Below are 13,979 nucleotides of genomic sequence, written 5' to 3'. Positions count from 1 at the left end.
ACGGTAAACATATGTGCTTTTAAGTTGTTTTTTTACCTTTTTTGTTGTGGTTCTTTTTTTGTATCATAATATCTGTAACATTTTTCTGTAAAAAGGAATATTAGGTGCAAGCTCCTTTGAATGAAGGTAATTGTTGTAGGTAATATCAATTGTCCCGTAGTAGAGGCTAAGTAGGTCGAGTCACTATTGAATGATGGCGCTTAGGATGTTATGTTCTTAAGTAGAAAAAGTTGTGCCTTGACTAATAGCTATAACTTTTGACCTAGTAGAAAACGCTCGATCCAACAATTGGTATCAAAGCCAAGATCATGAGTTTGATTCCTAGTGCAATTGTTCAAGGGAGATTGTTGCGGGTTGAACAATTATCTCGTGGTGGAGGTCAGGTGGCCGAGTCCCAATCCAAGAGTGGAATTCCTAGTGGGACAATTGTTGAAAGAGAGATTGTTGCAGATGCATCAATTGTCCCGTTGTAGAGGCCAAGTGGGCCGAGACACAATTGAATTGTGGCACTTGGATTGTTACGCTCTTAAGTAGAAAGAGTTATGCCCTTACTAATAGTTATAGTTTTTGGCCTAGTTAAGCTCTCGATCCAAAAATAATAGTCTGAGATTAAGTATATTTAGTTGAATATTTGCTTCTATGGTTTAAGATGTTGTTATTATTTATTTCAGTTGGTATCATATGCATGCTAAGAACTTTATATGCATGTCTTACTTTTGTTTTATGGTTTTAAGTGTTAATTAATTTTAAGGTGTTGATTTTTTATCTTTATATGTTATATTGTGCATGATGAATTTTTTATGTGTATGTGTTGGTTATGTTATGATTTTATGTGCTACCTTAAGTACATGTTTTCATTTTCGAATTCTAATAAATTTTTCTAATTTTGTAAATAGCAATGCTCTGATATGATTTCAATTTGGATGTGATAAGTGATTAAATTTTACGTATAATTCACATACATTTTAACACATATCTTATTTGATTATATTACATATATTGAGGATTTTACTCTCTTTTTATTTAATTGAGCAATCCCCTTCCTTCTTGGCTAAACACTTCATTTACTTCTTACATCTATAATGGTGAAAAGCGATGATAATGATTGGGTTTATTATGAAGATGAAAAATGGAATGGAGGCTGAAATTGTATATTGATGAATGAAACGTGTGTGAGGTAGATGATTGTTGATAATGAAGAGGAATTGAGAAGTGATGGCTTTTATGTAAGGGTTTTCTGGAAAAAACAAAATTTGATTGGGGAAGGGGTTGACAAAAATAGGAAGAGTGATGTGTATTTTATAGGGTGAAATTTGTGAGTTGGTTAACACTGTAGTGTGATGAATTTGTTAGGTCGAATGGAGAAGAAAAAGAAATTGAGGTTGTGGAGTTTTTGTGAGATGAAATTGTGTATGGGTTTTGTGTGGAGGTTGTGGATGTTGCGACTGTCGCTCTCTAGGTTTTCACTTGGAAGAAGGTCTAGATGCACATGGTGGAGCGACACATCGGCAAAGCCTTCGGTAGTGACCAGAGTAGACAGCGGGAATGACGTCTCATGGAACCCTAACTTTCAACTTGCCAACCCATTTTGGCCCGACCTACCTAGCCCTCGAAATTGGCGTGCCAAATACGGGCCAACTTGTCTCTAGTTTGCTAGCCCGTTTTTTTTTAATTAAAAAATAAAAAAATAATAATTAAATTTTATGTATTATATTTTTGTAAAGATGTAAATATGCAATACTATTATAATTTAAATCATTAACACTTACAAATTAAATTTCAATCATTAGTTATAATAGAGTAATTTAATATGTAAATGTAATAATTATTTTGATTAATCCAACTAAATATATTAATTAATCAATTCAAAGTTGAAAAATATTATATGACTAAATATGTTTTATATATTTATTTATAAGTATATATACAAACAAATTTTAAAAATATAAATTCAAAAATAATTAAGAAAAAATTTGAAAGAAGTAACAAATTAACCTGCCGGCCTGCCATGTGGCAGGGCAAGTTGCAATTTTTGGCCTTGTTGATGGCGAACCAGCCCGAACCAATGCATTTTTTATGGGTCAAAACAGACCAAGCTAGCCCTTTTTTCCACCTTATTAATGTAATTGAAAAAATGTAATATCTTATTGTCATCACGTTTTAAGTTTGTGCATTAACATATTGTTAAGGGTATCGAGGAAATAATCCAACCAAAGAAATCAACAGACACATTGACACGCAAAAATTGGAAAAGGGTTATGTAAAGGCAAGTTGTTTTGAAAGTAGAAATCAAATAGAGAACACTATTGAAATATAAAAAAGGACACTCGATTGAGGCACAAGGTATCGAAAGCAGCTAGATCAAAACAGAAAGCGTTGAGAAAAGGATAACTGAAATAGAAACTTAAAGCTAATTGGAAAGGGAAGTTACATACAATAACTACTACAAAACATGGAAGCAACTAAGATATTTGACACAATAAGGTAGTTTTAGGACAATTACTCCAATTTATGTATTTTTTTCTTTTATTTTAGTTTGCCAAGTAGTTGTCAAGATAGTGGGAGAAGTATTATTAGAAAGATCAAATGTAAACAAATGGTAACAAATTGTGGATACAATTATTGAGAACGCTGCAAACAAAAAGAAATGAAAAAAATTAATATTATGGCAATTTGGGTTCCAACTCCCATTGATTTCCTTTACAATTTCTTATTTTATCCTAGGTAATTTATTTTTCTATAATTTACATTCATGCAAACCCTTTGCCACCATTCTCTTCTTCATCTATCATTCTCCACTTTATTTTCATTTTGATTCCTCCATTAGTCCATCCTTAACAACAAAAAATACTAGAAACATGATCTCCGGTAAGAAATGCATGATTTGTTGATTATAGTCAATGTAACATGAGAATCTAATGTCTTTGATTCACATAAGTGAACTCTTTGTGAAATTTGTTCTAACAATGAATGCATAAAACAGTCAAATACTTTAAATCAAATTGAAAAACATCAAGTATCACATATAAAGACACTATACAAGCATCGAATCCAAATTCTCAAGAATCACATACTAAATTTAAACTTCATATTTGTAACAATAACTTATATTCATTTTATCATTATTTTACGTTTTATATTTGTTATAATAGTTACACTTTTCATTATAACAATTATACTTATCATTATACTCAATATATAGGAGCTAGTACATTTCAACCTAGGTTGAAGGTCAATCTAGGTTTGTGCGAACCAAGGGTCGAGTCTGGCTAAAGGTCGAGAAGAGTCGTAAGATGAGTTTTTCATTCGAAGGTTGAATGAGATAGTCTATATCAAAGGTCGAGATGAGTCGTCCAAAATTAAAGGATAGAAATAAGTGAATCAAATATTTTTAAAATAGAACTTTGCTCTAAAAAAGAAATTATTTGATTTAATTAAACAATAAAATTGAAATATAAGATAATTCAATTACTCAATTCAAAGAAATTATTTAAAAAATAAAGATAATTTAATTACAAATAATTTAAATATTATATCTATAAAATTTTTTTAGAGTCTAAAACTTTTTATCCAAACACAAAGTAAAAATAGTAAATTATTTTTTTTTATTTTCAAAATAGTTTGAAATATAGTTTTAAAATAGTAAATTAATTATTACTAATGGAAATATACCTTATGTATATCCAAGTAATTTTTTTAAAGTCAATATTTAAATAAAAATATTATTAAATTAAAAAATATTTTTTTTAAAATTAATTATAAAAGTCAATACTTTTGTTATTTTATTATAAGTAATTTTTTATTACGTCGATGATTTTTTTTAATTAGCAGTAGTTATATGAATTTAACAAAATAGTTTCTAAAAATTTAAATTTTGAAAAGAATTTTTGTATAGTTAAATGGAAAATATTTTTATTAATGATATAAATAATATAAATTAAAATTGTAACGCCCCATTTAATAATTAAACTCAATTAAATGAAAACATCACACAATATAATATACACTAGTGCAGTGAGGGCTTTTGGCCCCGGTTACTTTCGTGATTTTGCCTCGATTTTAGAACCGAGGCATATTGGGGCGAGGCCAAAAGGCACCTCCTTTTGGCCTCGGTTATCACCTGAGGCCATAGCGTCTGTTTTCTGCCTCGGGTCTGAAAGAACCGAAGCCATAGCGTCTGTTTCGTCTTCGCAGTGGTGGCTATGGCTTCTGCTGCTGTTCTGGCTCATTCTCGCTCACCGTTGCAGTGGTGATGATGACGCGCTGTTGTAGTGGTTTCTGCTGTTTCGCATGGATCCGTGTGGTGCGAAATTGCACGTCTGGTGAAGATGACTCGCGCTCCCATGGTGGTGTTGTGTGAGGGTGCGCTGGTTTCATTGCAGGTGCTGATGGCAGGTCACGGTGGTGCGAGGTGTTGCCATGGTTGTCACTGGTTTTGTTGCAGAGAACACAATGCATTGTGAGGTCCGTGAATGGTGCAGCTGCGGTGGTGGTGGTGGCAGCGAAGTTCGCGCAGAGTTTTCGAACTGACCCGCATCGGGAGGTGATTTGCAATCGGTGAACTTGGACAGCGCGACGGAGGCGACGACGCACGACTATTGATGGCAGATGCTGGTCGGCGACGGAGGCAGAGCGTGATGGTGGTGGTAGAGCGAAGAAATTCGCGCAGAGAGAAGAGAGTTTGGGAGACGATGAATAGTAGTTAGGGTTCGCGAATTGGGAATTTTAACAGACTTTATGGCCTCGGTTCAATTAATAACCGAGGCCAAAAGCCCCCTTTACTGCCTCGGTCCTTAAAGAACCGAGGCCAAAAGCCTGATGCTGACTTTATAGCCTCGGTTCATTTGTAACCGAGGCCTAAAGCCCCCTTTATTGCCTCGGTCCTTAAAGACCCGAGGCCAAAAGCCTGACGAAATTGCAAAAATGCCACCGCCTCCTTATAGGCTTCGGTTCAGCTGTAACCGAGGCCTATAAGGCGAAGTAAAATGTCAAATCTGCACTAGTGATAATGAGCGAAGATTCGGAGTATGACGTAACTTCACATAATTATCCAAAAGTACTCCGAGGAAACCGAGGCACACAAAGATGCCACTACAAAACCAATTGCAAGAATTTATAGTAAACGCTTAATACTAAAAAACAAGGTAATACATGGCCCATGGCCCTAAATAAAACTCAGAGAAACGGAGACCATCCCAAGGGAGCTAAGCAGCAGAGTCATCCCTTACCTGTTGACCTCGAGTACCTCTCGCATCTGCTCACATCAATAAATTGATGATCATCGTAAAAGGAGAAAGACCACACACAAAGCAATCAAACAAGCAAAAGGGTAAGCTAGAGTAGAAAACAGTTGATCATAAAATTACATGCAATTTCACAGTCCAATATGCATAAGCCAACCAAACATGTTATGACTTGTAAACAATACACTAAGAAGACTCAAACACGACCCATCCAGATACATATAATCAGTCGGATTCAGCTGATGCTTGCACTTGTGGTGGACATTCCCTGCTCTACCGAGCTACTCTCCCCCGAGCTAAGTGTTACAATGTCTCAACCCCCACACACAAGGTTATCTTTTAATGAGTTTCAGGCCTCCAAATACTCTCACCACTAAAGTCAGTACGCTCTATGTGAGACTAACTAACTCTTTAGAGTGTCAGGATGCAACCTTACCTTGAATCCTTACTAAATTATATAGATGGGACACCACCATAAACTCCTACTAACAGGGGTCATGGAATTACGTCCTGACCACTGAGGCGCCACCATGAGATCTCACCTAGAGACTCATGGAATTACGCCCTAAACATGCCAACATCATGTTTCATCAATTAATATACAATCGTATCTCATACCAATACCATGCCACTTTAATTACCGACCATCTCATTTGTTTTACATGCCAAGATCACACCAACCCATTAATCCAATTCATAACCACAGATATTCCATGCAAATTCACAAGCCTCATACTTTAAATAGAGTAAATCAATCAATCCAAAACCATCCATAACAACCAAACGAAGAAAGAACGTGGCCTGCACAGATCTCACTCAAGCTAGAAGCCCTCGCTCAGGTGAGAGGAGTCCTCTCGCTCAAGTTGCAGACTCTCGCTTAGGCGAGATCGCGACTGATGCCCTAGGAGGTTTTTTGCACGCTCGCTTAGGTGAGGCCATCTCGCCTGAGTGAGACCACCCCTCGCCTAGACTAAAAATGCAGCGATGCTAGGCTGCCATGCGTTCTTGCTTAGGCGAGCCCCTCTCGCCTGAGCGAGATGTCACCTCGCTCAAACGAGAGCTTTCCGCCTGAGTGAGAGCTTGAGTGCGAACCTAGCCTGCTTCTGCAAGTCTCGCCTAGGCGAGACAGGCTCGCTTGGGCGAGAGTATCAGATATCGCCATTGTTCTCCCTGCACAGCCACATTTTCATATCCAAATGACAACACAAGGCATCCCACATGTTCACAGCAACATACAATCCATACTAACATTAAGCAGACTCAAAAACAAGCCAAAAATAATTTAAAACTCGAAATCCTAGCTTCCCTTACCTAGAAAGGGGCTAATATCAAACTTTGACCTTTAAGCCAACGAACCAGTAGCTCCAAGAGCAGATTTATGAATTGGAACAACGGTATAGAAAGGAACGAGGTTACCACAGAGGACCTTATGTGGAAAAAATACGAAAAGGAGACTTATAAAGGAACTAGTATGAGCTAAGAGTTAACTTACGTGAGTAGAGCTGAGCTTAGAGCTAGCTTGACCAAGAGAGGACCAAACCCTAGCAGAGTTTTCTATTGAGAAGCAAGGACAGCGTGAGAACGAATGTTTTCTAAAAATGAGATGGGATTGAGAGTGTTAGGCTGGTTTAAGGACTTGGACTCCCTATGGACTTGCCCTAGGCCCAACAAATATGGGGCAACCTTTTGAATTTATGGCAGAAAATTTACAAAGGAAATTAGTGGTCCTTACATTCTCCCCAACAAGAAAATTTTTGACCTTGAAAATAGAAACTTACCAAAGAAACAAATATGGATGGGACTTCCTCATATCCTCCTCTAACTCCCAAGTAGAGTCACCTATCCTCCAATCCCAGATGACTTGGACCATACTAACTGGTTTTCCTTGGTGTTCCTCAACTTTGCTATCCTCCAAACCCACTGGTGGTACCTCCATAGTGAGGTCCTCTCTGATTTATACATCCTCTGCTTCCAAGACATGAGACGGGTCGAAAACATATTTCCTCAGCTGTGATACATAGAATACCGGATGGAGATTTGCCAACTGAGGAGGCAAAGTTATCTCGTAAGCCACCGGCCCAATCCTCCTCAAGATCTGATAAGGTCTGAGGAACTTAGGAGAAAGCTTCCTTAAGCAGAGAGCCCTTCCCACACCAATGGTTCGGGTCACCCTCAAGAACACGTGATCTCCAGCCGCGAATTCCAAGGGTCTCCTCCTGCGGTCTGCATAAGCCTTCTGTCTGCTATGTGAAGCCTGCATTCTGTCTCTCACCAATATCACTTTCTCAATTGTCTGCTCCAACAACTCAGGTCTAACAAGCACTGCTTCCCCATCCTCATACCAACATAGAAGGTCCTACACTTTCTACCATAAAGAGCCTCATATGGCGTCATGCCAATGCTCGCATGAAAACTGTTGTTGTACGTGAACTCTATCAAAGGTAGAACTTCATCCCAAGCACCTAGATGATCCAGCACGCATGTCCTGAACAAATCCTCGAGTGACTGGATCGTTCTCTCAGATTGCCCATCGGTCTGGGGATGATATGTTGAACTCATGGTTAGCTTACTACCCAGAGCGCTCTGTAAGGTCTGCCAAAACCGGGAAGTGAACCGCGGATCCCTATCATACTATGCTTGACGACACTCCATGCAACCTCATTTTTTTTATCAACAAAGAATTATATATATATATATATATATAAAATATAAAAGATTACAGATTTTTGACTGTGCTTTCCTATTACAAAAGTATTTATCTATTGTAAACATCATCTCATGATTTCCTTAATGTACAACTGAGCCAACTTGGCCATAGACATCCTCAAGTTCATCGCCAAGAAGTGAGCACTCTTGGTGAGTCAATCCACTATGACCCAGATGGTATCATGCCCTCTAAACTTCCGTGGCAAATGGGTTACAAAATTCATAACGATGTTATCCCACTTCCACACTAGTATTTCCAAGGGCTGTAGAATCCCATCGGGTCTCTAATGCTCCACCTTTGCCTTCTAACATGTCAAACAGGTTGTTACAAACTATGCAACATCCTTCTTCATACCTTGCCACCAAAAGGTCTCCTTGAGATCTTGGTACATCTTAGTCATGCCGGGATGCAGTCTAAGACGACTATTGTGCCCTTCCTCAAGGATTAACCGTTTCACCTCAACATCATCTGGCACACACACCCTGCCCTGAAATCTTAATATGCCATCATTACCCAAAGCAAAATCCTTTGCCTCATCTGACCCAAGCTGCTCTCTAACTCTTTTCAAACTGGCATCCAACAATTGTCTTTCCCTGATCGAGTCCAAGAAGTCACTATATATAGTTAGGGTACTACATCTAATGAACTCGGGTCCCAACTCCACCTACAGCTTCATATCCCTGAATTTCTCTATCAGTTCCGCCTCCTTAATCATGAGGTGTGCAGTATATACAATCTTCCTACTCAAGGCATCTACTACCACATTTGCCTTCCCCGGATAATATAGCAGTTCGAAATCATAGTCCTTCAGAAATTTCATCAACCTTCGTTGCCTCATGTTCAACTCCTTCTGATCAAACAAGTACTTGAGGCTTTTGTGATCGCTGAACACACGAAACTGAGCACCATAAAGGTAATGCCTCCAGATCTTCAAGGCGAACACGATAACGCTAACTCTAGGTCATGAGTGGGGTAGTTTCTCTCATGCACCTTGAGTTGCCTCAAAACATATGCCACTGTCTTCTTCTCCTACATCAACACACAGCCAAACCCTAGATGAGAGGCATCACAATACACCTCAAAAGGTTTACCCACATCAGGGATAACCAATATGGGAGCACTCGTCAACCTCTACTTTAGCTCTTGAAAACTGTCCTCACACTTATTCGTCCAAGTGAAGGGTTGATCCTTTCGGGTAAGTTGTGTTAGAGGTGTCACTATCTTGGAGAATCCTTCTATGAATCTCCTATAGTAGCCAGCTAAACCCATGAAGCTCCTTATCTCGGTCGCTGACTTAGGACTTTCCCACTTTACCACTACCTCTACCTTTGTTGGGTCCATCGCTATCCCTTGGGCGGATATCACATGCCCCAAGAACTGCACTTCGTCCATCCAGAATTCACACTTGGATAACTTAGCGTATAGTCGCTTCTCTCTTAGAACACTAAGCACCAACCTCAGGTGTTCTGCATGCTCCTCCCGAGTTCTGGAGTATATAAGAATATCGTCTATGAGGACTACGACGAACTTATCCAAGAATCAGAAAATCTTGTTCATGTAATCCATGAACATCGCCAGAGCATTGGTCATACCAAAAGGTATAACTACGTACTCATAGTATCCATATCGGGACCAGAAGGTTGTCTTCTACACATCCTCAACCTTCACTAAAATCTTATGGTATCCCGACCGCAAATTTATCTTCGAGAACACCGATGACCCATGCAATTGATCCATCAAGTCATCGATTCTCGGGAGGGGATACTTATTCTTAATTGTCATCTTGTTTAGTTGTTGATAGTCCACACACAGACATTAACTCCCATCCTTCTTCTTCACTAATAGCACTGGTGCTCCCCAAGACGAAGTATTGGGTCGTATGAACTGTTTCCCCAACAACTCCTCTATCTGCTTCTTGAGTTCCACCAACTTTGCTGGAGCCATACGATATGAAGCCATCGACACTGGAACAGTTCCTAGCACCAGGATAATAGAGAACTCCACCTCTCTACTGGGAAGTAGCTCTAGTACTTCTCCCAGAAATACATCTTCAAACTCGTGCACCACTGGTATGATTAATGTCCCCTCTTCTTTCTCTACCCCCATATGCATGAAGATTATGTAGCACTGTGCGCCTCCTTGGATCTCCTTCATAACCCCTTGAGACGATACCAACTCAAGCTCCTCTGAGTCGGGAAACAGTAACCTCTTCTCTCGACAATCTATAAGAATGTGATTGGCAGAGAGCCAATCCATCCCTAAGATCACCTCCAACTCTTGTAGGGGTAAGCATATCAGGTTCACTTTATACCTGCGTCTATCTACCTCCACCGGACACCTAGCACACAAAGACGATGTCCTGACCAATCCCGATGCCGGAGTAGATACCACAAGTTCACACTGCAGCTTACACACTGGCAGACCCAACCTTTTCATACATGCGTCTGACACAAAAGAGTGTGTCGCTCATGAATCATACAGCACACACAAGGATTCACCAACAATCATGCAATGACCCATAACAAGATTACATGAGCCTGCAGCCTCTGCTCTTGTTATGGCGTAAACTCTACTCGTTGCTTGAGGCTTGTTCCCTCTATTCCTCTACTAGTTTTGCGCAGGAGTCTGAATTGGAGGACGTGCCACTGCCCTAGCAAGAGAGGGACAATCTTTGCCAAAGTGGCCTTCCTTGCCACAATTTTTGTACCTACGATAACCCTCCATGCGTGGGCAAACGCTCCTCAGATGAGAACCTCCAGACATGAAGCATTACACTCGGCCCAACTGAGGATGAAAGCTCCTAGACCCTTGAGATTGGTGATGAGGTTTGTCATAAGGCTTCCTCCTCTCCTCATGTCTCAGTTTGGACCCAAATGGCCCACAAATCCTCTAGTATTGAGGGCGTTGTCCTTCCACTTCAGTCTTCATTTTCTCCATCACCCTGGCCTTCTCCACCAGAGCAACAAAATCCTTGATGGGCAATGGAGCTACCATCAATCGGATATCTCCCCTAAGGTCGTTCTCAAATTTTCGGCATCTCCACTCCTCATCGAGTGGCAAGGTGTAGAAGCGGTTGATGTGCTTGAACTTCTCAGTATACTCAGTCACGGTCTTGCTTCCATGTGTTAGCTGAAGGAGCTCCACCTCTTTGGCATATCTAACATTGTCGGGGAAGTACTCAGAGAGAAACTTCCCCCTGAATGCCTCCCAAGTCATTGGTTCTTCTATTTCCTCCATTATGGACTTCATGTTGATCCACCAATGTTTCACTTCTCCTGTGAGCATGTATACAACAAAGGATAGCATGTTCTCCGCAGGGCATATTTTTGCATCAAAGATCCTCTTAAGGTCCTTCAGCCACTAGTCAACGACATCTGGACTTGTCTTATCGTTGAACTTTACTGGGTGATGCTTCAGGAAATCTTTCAAGCTTCACTCCTTGACTGGAGGTCATGGCTCAAGACCAAAGACAGGGGCAACCACCATGTTCTCCTCCAATTGGTAGAGGGCTTCCATATGCTGTCTGTGGGTGTCCTCAACAGCCACCCTAGCAGCCTCCATCTGCTGCATTAGAAACTGTTGTTGTTCAAGCGACGCTGTCTGTCGCTGCATTGATGCTTCGTGCTGCTGCATCATAGTTGTACTCTATTGGGTCATAGCAGCCATCATCACCTCTATTGCCCTGGTGATATCGGGTATATCGCCTTGAGAGGATTGCGAAGTCCTACGAGGAATGACCGTTAAACGGACACCCAAGTCCACAGACCTAAGGAATGACCACTTTGATACCATAAATGTAACACCCCATTTAATAATTAAACTCAATTAAATGAAAATGTCACACAATATAATATAATGAGCGAAAATTCAGAGTATGACATCACTCCACATAATTATCCAAAAGTACTCAGAGGAAACCGAGGCACACAAAGATGCCAATACAAAACCAATTGCAAGAATTTACAATAAACGCTTAATACTAAAAAACAAGGTAATACATGGCCCATGGCCCTAAATAAAACTCGGAGAAACGGAGACCATCCCAAAGGAGCTAAGCAGCGGAATCATCCCTTCCCTGTTGACCTCGAATACCTCTCGCATCTGCTCACATCAATAAATTGATGATCATCGTAAAAGGAGAAAGACCACACACAAAGCAATCAAACAAGCAAAATGGTAAGCTAGAGTAGAAAACAATTGATCATAACATTACATGCAATTTCACAGTCCAATATGCATAAGCCAACCAAACATGTTATGACTTGTAAACAATACACTAAGACTCAAACACGACTCATTTGGATACATATAATCAGTCGGATTCAACAGATGCTTACACTTGTGGTGGACATTCCCTGCTCTACCGAGCTGCTCTCCCCTGAGCTAAGTGTTACAATGTCTTAACCTCCACACACAAGGTTAGCCCTTAATGAGTTTCAAGCCTCCAACTACTCTCACCACTAGAGTCAGTACGCTCCATGTGAGACTAATTGACTCTTTAGAGTGTCAGGATGCAATCTTACCTTGAACCTTACTAAATTATATAGATGGGACACCACCATGAACTCTCACTAACAGGGGTCATGGAATTACGTCCCGACCACTGAGGCACCACCATGAGATCTCACCTAGAGACTTATGGAATTACGCCCTAAACACGCCAACATCATGTTTCATCCATTAATATAGAATCGTATCTCATACCAATACCATGCCACTTTAATTACCGACCATCTCATTTGTTTTACATGCCAAGATCACACCATCCCATTAATTCAATTCATAACCATATATATTCCATGCAAATTCACAAGCCTCGTACTTTAAATAGAGTAAATCAATCAATCCAAAACCATCCATAACAACCAAACGAAGAAACAATGTGGCATGCATAGATCTCGCTCAAGCCAAAAGCCCTCGCTCAGGCGAGAGGAGTCCTCTCGCTCAAGCTGCAAACTCTTGCTTAGGCGAGATCGCAACCGAGGCCGTGAGAGGTTTTTCGCACGCTCGCTTAGGCGAGGCCATCACGCCTGAGCGAGACCACCCCTCGCCCAAAGGTGAGGTTCCTCGCCTGGACTAAAAGTGCAGTGACAAGCTAGGCTCCCACGCGTTCTCGCTTAGGTAAGCCCCTCTCGCCTGAGTGAGATGTCACCTCGCTCAAACGAGAGCTCTTCGCCTGAGGGAGAGCTCGAGTACGAACCTAGCCTGCTTCTACAAGTCTCGCTTAGGCGAGACAGGCTCGCTTGGGCGAGAGTATCAGATCTCGCCACTGTTCTCCCTGCACAGCCACATTTTCATATCCAAATAATAACACAAGGCATCCCACATGTTCACAGCAACATACAGTCCATACAAACACCAAGCAGACTCAAAAATAGGCCAAAAATAATTTAAAATTCGAAACTGTAGCTTCCCTTACCTGGAAAGGGGCTAATATCAGACTTCGACCCTTAAGCCAACGAACCTAGTAGCTCCAAGAGCAGATTTATGAACTGGAACAGCGATACAGAAAGGAACGAGGTTACCAGAGAGGACCTCTAACGGAAAAAATACGAAAAGGAGACTTAGAAAGGAACTAGTATGAGCTGAGAGTTAACTTACGTAGAGCTGAGCTTAGAGCTAGCTTGACCAAAAAAGGACCAAACCCTAGCAGAGTTTTCTGTTGAGAAGCAAGGAGAGCGTGAGAACGGATGTTTTCTGAAGATGAGATGAGATTGAGAGTATTAGGCTGGTTTAGGGACTTGGACTTCCTATGAGCCTACCCTAGGTCCAATAGATATGGGGCAGCCTTTTGAATTTAGGGCAGAAAATTTACAAATAAAATTAGTGGACCTTACAAAAATAAAAATATTATTAAATTATAAAATATTTGTTATAGAAAAATAATTCTAAAAATAAATAAATTTATAATTTTATAAGTATTTTTTATTGTGTCCGTGATGTTTTATAATGTCTACATTTTATATATAAAATAAATTAATTTATTTAAAAATAAATTAATTAATTATGAATAAATCATTTTATACCTA

Source organism: Vigna unguiculata, chromosome 7 (assembly GCF_004118075.2).
Source record: "Vigna unguiculata cultivar IT97K-499-35 chromosome 7, ASM411807v1, whole genome shotgun sequence".
Lineage (NCBI taxonomy): Eukaryota > Viridiplantae > Streptophyta > Magnoliopsida > Fabales > Fabaceae > Vigna > Vigna unguiculata.
Note: the sequence above shows the minus strand (reverse complement) of the source record.